Source organism: Lissotriton helveticus, chromosome 3_1, assembly GCF_964261635.1.
Source record: "Lissotriton helveticus chromosome 3_1, aLisHel1.1, whole genome shotgun sequence".
In the NCBI taxonomy this organism is placed as follows: Eukaryota; Metazoa; Chordata; class Amphibia; order Caudata; family Salamandridae; genus Lissotriton; species Lissotriton helveticus.
In genome coordinates this window covers 68698538-68708709 of record NC_136061.1, presented here as the reverse complement: position 1 = coordinate 68708709, position 10172 = coordinate 68698538, and positions in this window count along the sequence as shown.

The following is a 10172-nucleotide window of genomic DNA, read 5'->3' as shown; positions in this document are numbered from 1 at the left end:
GGAAGCTTATAGGTTGCTGTAAGGGAATTTGCATGGTTGTTTACAATTGATTGAGACAGAGGGCAAGTTTACTTAGGAGGCTGTTCCTGATTAATAAAGAAAGTGTGCTGCCACATCTAAATGATTTAGGTAGTAAAGGGGACAAGTGGATTTCATTACAGAACAAGAAGATTTCTGTAGCACTTTTTCCCTTGGACAAGTACATTTTTTTTTAAAATTCCACACCCCTGTATACCCCTAATGGGAGTTATGCTTAGGTTAAGGTCTAATGTGTTTAGACTTATGAGAAAGATTGCATAATGTGTTTATGCTGGTGGGGTTGGCGCAGAATGTATTTCACGCCTAAATGTGATACTGTACATCATATAGTTTGTTAATTACTGGTTGTGTTCTACGTCTATTATATGTTCTAAATTTACTATCTTTACTAAGTAATGGTTCTGACCGTGGCCCCAGTGGCCCTGTCATGTGTATATAATCCCCTGTAAATATTGCTCAGTGACAGTAGGCACAGTGTATATTGTGTGATTACTTTTCTAATCTATTTTATGATAATTCAAAGGCTGTTTTTGATATAACCTTGTGTGGAGTTCCTTTTGTGGTGTGCCTAGTATGTTGTTGCTGTGTGGGTTGCGCGAGTGCTTTACACATGGCCTCCGGGATAAGCCTGACTGCTCGTGCCAAGCTACCAGCAGGGGTTATCTTTGGCATGTAACTCCCTTGCCCTGACTAGAGTGGTGGTTTCTGCCTGGCTTTGGCGCAAGCCTTAGCCAACCAGAAATCTCATTTCTAACAGTAAGGATTTGCCCCACCGGAAGGTTGTTAAGCAAAGCCTATGGGCGAAAGCTTGACTAGCTAAGTAAGCTGTTGCGTGCCATTGGTTTCTGAAAGAGCTCAGTACAGATTCTTCCATCCTTAGGATATAGAAGGAGGTCTAAAAAGGAGATTTTTTCATTGCTAGTAAAGCATAGATTAGGATCCAAGGTGTTCAGCCATGTCGAAAAGATGTCTAAATGCATGAGTTCATCTTCCCAGATGACCAAGATATCGTCTATGTATTGTTTCCATAATCTCAGGTTCACCTGGAAAGGGTTGGTAGTCGAGTAGATATGCATCTTCACAAAACCGTGCATGTGCAAATCTGCCATGCTGGGGGCACATGTACTGCCCATAGAAGTTTCGGTTACTTGCCAATATAGCTGACTTTCAAATGTGAAGAAATTCTCTTTCATTGTTAACTTGGCACAATTCATGATGAACGTGGTAGGTGTCTGATTCTGTTGAATGTGTCATTCCAATAGTTGATTTATAGTGTGTAATGTATTGTTTTGTGGAATATTGGTGTATAATGATTCCACATCATACATCACCAACTGATGTATTTTGGGTTCAAAAGAGACCGTGTCCAGAAGGTATAATACTTGTTTGGTGTCCTTTAGATATGAAGGCATCTCAGCCACAAGAGGTCAGAGGAAGCGGTCCACAAATTAAGAGAGAGGTTCAAGAATTGAACCTGTCCCTGAGATGATAGGTCTACCCAGTGGGGGTCACTGTGCTTAGTGGATCTAGGGAGAATGTAGAACGCTGGTGTCTTTGGATGTTTTTGAATCAGAAAATCAGCTGACCCTTTCGTAATCCACACGTCCATATCCTGAAGACTTGGTCGCAGATCTGCCAAAAGGGCACATAATAACAACAGAGATGCCTTTTTGGAGACATCCCCAAAGAAAATACAGGCAGGATGGTTTGTGTGAGTACATTCTGTCACCTACCGGATACCATCAAGAAAGTTGCAAATAGGAACTGGCATATCCTAAACAAGGGAGACATGGTTTTGGAAAAACCTTTGTTTGCTCTGAAACGGAGCAGTAACTGGAAGGAATTATAGTCCACACGAGACCCCGATGTAGGACAGTGCAGGTGGTACAACAGTCACTTTGGGGTGGACCCCCAACTAAAGGAACATTTTCCTTGTGGGTCTTGCTCGGTGTGTCCTTTTACACAACATACAAAACAGTTGGACCTAGAGCTTAAAACACCATGGCTCCTAACAAATCATACAAACTGCAATTCCTGTGGTGTTATCTACCTGATTGTATGCCCCTGCACACTCATGTATGTGTGAATGACCACTGGCAAAAGTGAAGAATAGGATTGTTGAACACCGCAGCTCTATTAAGTGTAAACAATCCAACACTAAACTGACCTGACATTTCCTTGACGTAGGTCATACCGAGGATGATTTGACCTGCGTGGCACTGGACACACCTAAATATGACACACAAATGGGTCCTCTAGAGAAGGTCCTGTTCCGGAGGGAACAGTAGTGGGTCTTTCGAATAGGGAGCCATAAAAGGAAACTGAATGATGATATTCCTTTGTGCTTGTTATGAACGATCAATCACAAATATGAGATCTCATAATAATTCCTTCCCCACACTCTCATACTAATCTGTATTGGTCGGGATCTAAATAAAGACAACCAACTTAGGTTTATAATAGCTTGATAAACCTGAGTTGTTGGGGCCAGAATGGCTTATTTATCCATTTATTTTTTAATTTGATTAGAAGTCTGTTTTACCCTATGAGAGATGATGAAACATCTGCTACCCACTCTTTTTTCTGGCCAGGATGATTTCAGATTAGTCAACTGCTAACTGATATGATATTACTGGGCCCCCCCTTTGCAATATTTTCATTATTTCCATTTCTTGTTTGCCCTCGAGTTTGGTTTCTCGTCTCCATTCGAGTGCCATTAACAATATACTGGCCACTATAGGGCCCTTGTTTTTATTGTGTTTGTGAACGCTGATTTCTTCCAACTCAAATTGTAAGAGACAGCGAGCACTACGGTTCCCAGAATCCCCACTCTGGAACCGATAAACTGTCTTGTAGGTCATTTCCGCTCCAACGCACCTATATTGGAGCGTTGGAGCGGAATGTGCTCTGGACTGAGATGAGTAAAAAAGCAAATCCTAGTGGTATGCCCTCCTTTGGCTAAGGTACATGAGTTATTGGCTATGTTAGAAGGAGCAAAGTATTTCTCAACTATTGATCTGATAGCGGATTATCAAGTCGATTTGGCAGAGGATTCTAGACATATAACCACATTCATCACAGTGGATGGTGTATTCAGGTACATCGAATGCCATTTGGACTTGCCTCTGCCACATCGGTATTCCAAAAGTACATTTTTTGTCTCTTCAGGGATATCGATGTGGTAGCAGCATTTTGGGATTATATGTTGGTATATTTTGAGACTGCTGAGCAACACTTTAGCATTCTGGAAAACGTTTTCGATATTTTAGAGGAAAAGGGTAAAACTATTTGTTTGAGTAAGTGCACATTTTTTGTTCAAAAGGTAGAATATTTGAGGCATACTATTACAACTATTGGCATTTACCCTAAGAAATATTTGTTGAAATCAATTAACAATATGCAGTTTTCTGTTGATAAAGATCAACTTAAGTCGTATTTTGGATTATGTATTATGCGAGAAATGTTAAAAATGTTGCGGATATTGTTCCTCTTTTGTGATTATTACTGAAATAGGGTACAAAATTTGACTAGGTTGAGGAACGCACTAGGGCTTTCAACAATTTAAAGGAGGGAATCATTCTTTCCAAAACCGTTGTTTCCTTTCGCACATAATGCTGTGAATGTTGTCATGGCGGATGCCAGTGCCACTGGTTTGGGAGCTGTGTTTCAACAAATTAATTATTTGAACGTACTGTTGCTTTTGCATCAAGACCTCTGACTGTTGCTGAATCTAGATATTCCACTACTGAACGAGTGGCTTAAGTATGTACTTGGTCTGTAGAACACTTTAAAATGTACTTGTGGGGGAAGCCTTTCCATTTGAAGACAGACCACAAATCGCTTATTTCATTACTGTCAAACCACAGAATGGGCAAAGAATCCTCTAGATTGGTGAGGTTGTTATCCAAATTATATAAATTCAATTTTACTATCATGTATTTACCTGGCATTCAGAATGTGAGAGCTGATTGTTTGTCTAGGTTGGCAAGTGAAGTTCAGATTTCTGCAGAGGAGCAGTTTCAGGAAGAATGTGTGGTGGCCATAGTTGAAGATGTAGTTTTGGCTGTAGGTGGATTTTTGTCCAAATAGGAATGGATGTTGCCAGCCTTACTAATGATGTGCAGAAAGAAATTGAATATTTTATTGTGAAGGGGTGTCCGTTAGAAAAACATTCATCCAAAGAACATCAAGTATTTTGGAAAGTCAGAAATTAACTGTTTTTGGAAAATTAATTGTAAAAGGGGAATTTGTTGTTTCACCTACAGGGATCAGAAGAAAACCTTTTTCCTTTGGTCATTTGGGGCAAACTAGCACTATTAAGAAAGTTAGAGAGCTATTCTGGTGGCATTACGTGGACAGTGACCTCATTAAATTTTTTGAAAATTGCCCTTTGTGTCTTAATTCTGACAAAGTTTTGAAAACGCAACAAACTATTTAAGTTCAAGTCATGATTTGGTCCAAGTTAGCTATCAATTTGTTGGGTGCTTACAAAGGAATTATTTCAGAAAAATATACATTTTAGTTTTAACTGTCTTTCGAAATGGGTGGAGTTTAAATGGATTGCTCAACTCAATTTGGAGTTTGTCATCCGTTTTCTTCAGGATGTTTTAAAAAAAGAGGGTTAACCTTATACTATTGTCTCTGATACTGCTCACAGTTTACATCTAGCTGAGTAATTGATTATTTTAAAAGCACTGGATTTACACATATAAAAAAACTGCTTTATATTCCACAAACATGAATAGTTTGGTGGAAAGATTTAATAAAACGTTAGTAAAAGGTATTCAGTTGGCTATTAGAGCACATACTGATGTTAAGAAACATGCTTCAGAAATAGATTGGTCTTATCACTGCACACCACTTTGCACACCACAATGTTCTCCTTTTATGCTTTTAAAAGGGAGCAGGCGTAGATAACAAATGGATCCTTATGGTTTTTCCCAAAAAGACGATTTGCAGTATTAAGAAAATATATGACACTGTTAACCGCAATACTGAGTTAAAACATTCTAGATGTAAACTTTTGGTGAATCCTAAACGTATAAAATTGCAGGTTGGAGATAAAGTCAAAATCAAATTGCCAGGATATCACCTTTGAATCCATGCAGTAAATTGTTGATGTATGTAAGCGATTCTATATTCTGAACGGTGCTTTGGTTCAGTTGTAATCCTGCTGCTGGAATATGCGGATGGTCCAATAAAGGGACACACTTGTACTGTGATTTGTGTAGGCCTCGTATTTTCCCATACGGCAACAGCATGTGGGACTGTTGGAGAGATTGCACACAGTGAGAGGGATACGCAACAGAGTGGGAGAAGCACATGACCAGGAGACAGGTACATGGCACGTGGGGAGAGAGAGAAGAACATGAGTGAAACAGCGGGAAAATACATGCACTGTGGTACAGAGCTTAAACAAGAGGAAAACAGTAGCACCTGTTATAGCGAAAAGGGGTAGAGCACAAGTAATACAACTATGTTCAAGGGGCAACACAAGAAAAGAAAGGTAAGCCCACATAGCTAACAAATAAGAAGCAAGCAAATTAGAGTGACAATGAAGCCAACGAATGGTAAGCAATGAGAAGGCTCCAAGCCCACTCTAAGACAATATTTCTTGCACCTGACGGCGCACGTCTTAGGTGAGACCTCAAAATAAGGAAAGCATATTTTCTTCTATCACCAGGAGCCAGAAGTCCAGGAAGGATCTCTAAATAAAACGCAGGGGCGATACTGGAAAATCGCACCTAAGTTGGCAGTTAGAGGGGGGTAGGGAGAAACTGCACACATACCCTAGTTAAGCCAGAAACTGCACACAGGCTGTTTAGGAGCAGACTTATGGGGTTTACGAGGCGCCTGTGTCCCTTTCTTCCAGGTAATTCCTTGTCTGCTCCTACCTAAGTAGTTCCTTCTCCGCTTTCTTCCCAGCAGGTCATGAACGTCTTTCTTCATCACAAATGATATTTAATCTCTTCGCATCCCCTGCTACCAGCCGTACCTGCCTCTCAACATTTTATATTCTCTTCAGTCAGAGCTACATGCTTTCTCATTCCAGGAATACCCTGGTAGTTAAGATCTCTTTCTGGCCTCCAGTTTTAGTCTTGGTGTTGCAGAATTATTCTGGACACGGACAACACAAAAACTTTAAATTGCTCTAAATGTGCCACTTTAGACAACACACCTTGGACAGAGGCAGCACAGCAGAAATATACCTGTGTTTGTATAAATCACACACGTCTAATCATATACTACATATAAAGCAGGCAACAATACACTTTACGTAGAACCTTGCAAGCACACCTAACACAGCAGGCACACCTAACACAGCAGACATCCCATATAGTTGGACTTCATCAAACTCAAAAATACACTTTCCAGCAGGACAGATCATGAACTACTATTATACATCAAAACGCAGAAAGACAGATGTCACAATATACACCCAATAAAGTTGAATAGAACCTTGAGCCAGCTATTCAGGCGCCCAGAAAGCACTTTTTACCACCAACTGCATTCCAGACATATAGTTATGGGTGTGATGGGTATGTCAAGCATTTTTTGAAGATGTGGATAGTTACCCTTTGTTGGACTTGGCCTTTTCCCCCCAAAATTTTTCGCTTTTGACCCCCTAACTTGAATGTCTCCCCCATGGGATTAAACCTGTATAGGCCATGAGTGGTGTGAGACACCTTGTGAAAATGTAATTACCTGACATAATGTGAGCACTTGTAAAATCCCCCATTTTGGAAATGTACCTGACTGAAATGTATTGTTTTTAAAATGGATGCCATGGCCATGGGTTTTGCCACTGGACTGACATAGGTCAGTGGTCTAGATAATATTACCCAGCTACCCCTAGTTTTGGAGGGAAAGCCTGGCACCCAGGGTGCTCACCCCCTCCCCTAGAACCAGTTTAGGCTAGATGTGCCAACATTCTAGAAGGTCCTGGCACTGCCTGGGAGGAGGGTATAAATAGGGTGAAGTGTCACCAGAGAGTCAGTCAGCGCTGGGACAAGGAAGGGAGGGGGACCTGCTGTGAGGTGCTACCGCCACATGGACCTGTGAGCTGGGCCCTGCACCCCTATAAACCCCCCCGCTGCTGTCCCCATGGGCCCCTGACAAGGGAGGACTCTTCATAGGTCCGCGGGCCTGCTCTGGGACTTTTGTCCTCCTTTCTCGACCATAGAGAACAAAGGATAATGCTGGGTTCGTTTCTATCTCCATCCCTGTCTGTGCAATGTGGGGTTCCTCAAGGGTCAGCGCTTAGTCCTACCCTTTTTAATATCTATGTGACCCCCCTTGCCAGACTCATTAGATCTTTTGGGATGGAGGTAGTTTCTTATGCGGACGACACCCAGATCCTAGTCTCTCTCTCCCAGCAAGTTACGTCAACTGCTGCCAATTTTAGATCTTGCATGGAGGCAGTTGGCCAGTGGATGATCCACAATTCACTAAAACTGAATGGGGAGAAGACAGAGGTGATGGTCTTTGGTGGAAAGGAAACGATCTGGTCGGCGGAGTGGTGGCCGAACTCGCTAGGCTTATGTCCCGAGCCCACTTCGTCAGCAAAAAACCTGGGAGTTATGATCGACCCCAACCTTAGTATGTGCCAACAGGTCAACAGGACTGTTTCGACCTGCTGGGGGATTATCCACATTCTAAGGAAAATTAGGCACTTTTTGTCACCCCAGGCAAGAAAGCAACTTGCTGTCGCTCTTTTGGGCTCGCGACTGGATTACTGCAACGCGCTGTATGCAGGACTGAACAAGAGCGATCTACAGCGCTTGCAGGTGGTCCAGAATGCGGCAGCGAGATTTGCTCTTGACCTACCGAAACGTGCCTCTGCCACCGAAGCCCGAAAACAACTCCATTGGCTTCCCGTTGAGTATCGGATCCTTTTTAAATCCATGTGCCTGGTGTATAAAGCTTTGGCTAAACCCTGCCGTACAAGCATGGGATCCATTCTTTCTCAGCATAACCCCAGTAGGAATCTTCGTTCCAGCCATAAACTTCTTCTTTCTGTACCTCGTGTCAGAAAAGCAAGATGGGGAGGTAAGGCCTTTTCCTCCCTGGCACCTAAATGGTGGAATGCCCTTCCCTTGGAAGTGAGATCCCGTCCCTCTCTGCAAACTTTTAGATCCGCGCTAAAAACTCACCTTTTCACACGTGCATACCCGTAGTGGTGCTCTGCAAATTTTGCTGATTGATTTTGATAGGCGCCTTGATACCTTCGGGTTTAGTCTGCGCGTTATAAATTGCAAAATAAATAAATAAATAAATAGGTCCCTGACGCAGTGGGACCTTGGACTACGCCAGCGCTGAGGGAAAAAGGTACCCAGAAGAGGAGGAATGCTGTGGGCTTGAACCCCCCAGGAGGTGAGGAGTGTGCCCCTGGGGCTGGCTGTGGAACTGTTCGCCCCCCCCTCCGTGAGGAGCCTACTTGGAAGCCCTGGTTTGCCTACCTAAGCGCTGTAAACTCCAAGACTGTTGCTGCCCTGACCTGAACTGTCCTGCCTGGGAAGCGCTATAATTTGGAAGCGCTAGAGAAGGACTGTGAGGAGCTGCGTGTCCCTAGAAGCCCTAAACTGCCTCTATTCTGTTGGGCTAAGAGGGAGGAGCAGTGCGCTGTAAATAGCGACATCTGCTGAGGAGAATCGCGCTGTGGCCTGAGGGCGCTGTGAGGAGGATCGAGTGTGAGGAGCCTACCCTCGTTTTGGCGCTGTCCGCCATATAAATATTTAAATAAAGGGAGCCTACCCCTTATCACCGTCGCGGCCCGGGGAGTGTTTGCGCTGCCTGGTAGCTGCCAGGGAGCCCCCCCCCGCGGTGGTGTGCATCGTCGCGGCGGCCCCCGGTGCCAGGAGAGGGCCGCCGATGTGAAGTGGGCCGCGCTAGGCCCTGAGGCTGCGGACTCGCGTCACGTGACGGGGGCGCCCGGTCGCGTCATCGGCCCGCCCCGCCAACGCTGCGCACGGATTGGCTGCGCGGCCGAGCCCCCGAGAAGGCCGCGCAGGGATTGGTGGAAGGCCGGGAAGGCCAGAAGAAGCGGAATCGGAGCCCCGGGTCCCCGTGAGGTAGGAGGGGGACCCGGGTGAAGCTTTGTTGCGGGGCCCCCGTGCCAAGGTGGGAGCCCCGAGAGAAGCGACCGGAGCGGGAGGCCACCCCGCCGGTCTGAGCCCCACGCGAGGGGCCGGTGAAGAAGGCGGGGCCGGGGCACTCTGTCGGTGCCAGCCCCGCCTCCCGACCAGAGAAGGGAGCCGTGCGAGGTGGGAGGAAAGCCAGGCAGGCTTCCCCCCACGTGTGCTGAGACACTGCGTGTGTCCCCTGACGCCTCCCTGAGGGTGGATCAAAACCCCGGGCCCCTGTAAGGAAAGGAGGCCCGGGTGAGGCGAATATAGCGGCCCCCCAGGCCCTCGAGAGGAGGAGGGGCACGAGGGTTGCCATAGAGAGGAGGGGCCTCGAGGCACATTGCCGGTGCCTGCCCCCTCCTCTAGAAAGGAATCCTGCAACTCGAGGCACATTGTCGGTGCCTGGTTTTCCCCCCCTGCAGAGGAGGCCCCGCAGGACCTACTGAATCCCGCAGGAGCCAACGAGGAGAGCCCGGTGAGTGGGGTTTTGATTATCCCGTGTGGAAGTCGGGGCACAGGGTCGGTGCTCACCCCAGGACTAGGGCTCGCCCCTGGAAACTGCTCTGAGCCTCGCTGGCCCTTTTGGTCCCCTTTGAGACTTCTAGACTGGGCCGGGACATTACTGAGGCCCCCCAGGATTGGTACAGGGACAAGGTAACCCCTAGCTAGGTGTTGGGCCCTGCAGAGTGAAGGGCTGGGTAACTTAGCCTGATTGTTAGTGGCTTGTTTATCCCTGGGTCCTGCAATGGTTAATTGCCATGTTTAATCCTAATTAGGATACTGGTGGCCCTAAGGTAACGCAGCAGTTCCATGTGATCTACTAAAGTGTGGTGCGCTTCCGTGCCTAGTTTGAATTGTAGGCTGTTTATCTTGCTAATATTATGCCTACACTAAAGTGATGCCCAGGTGCAGTGGGATTCAAGCCTGGTTTAGATGTTGTGATACCAATGCACTGCTTAATGTTTGTGTTGCAGGTTGCAAGGGGGGCTGAGGATTCATGTTCCTGAC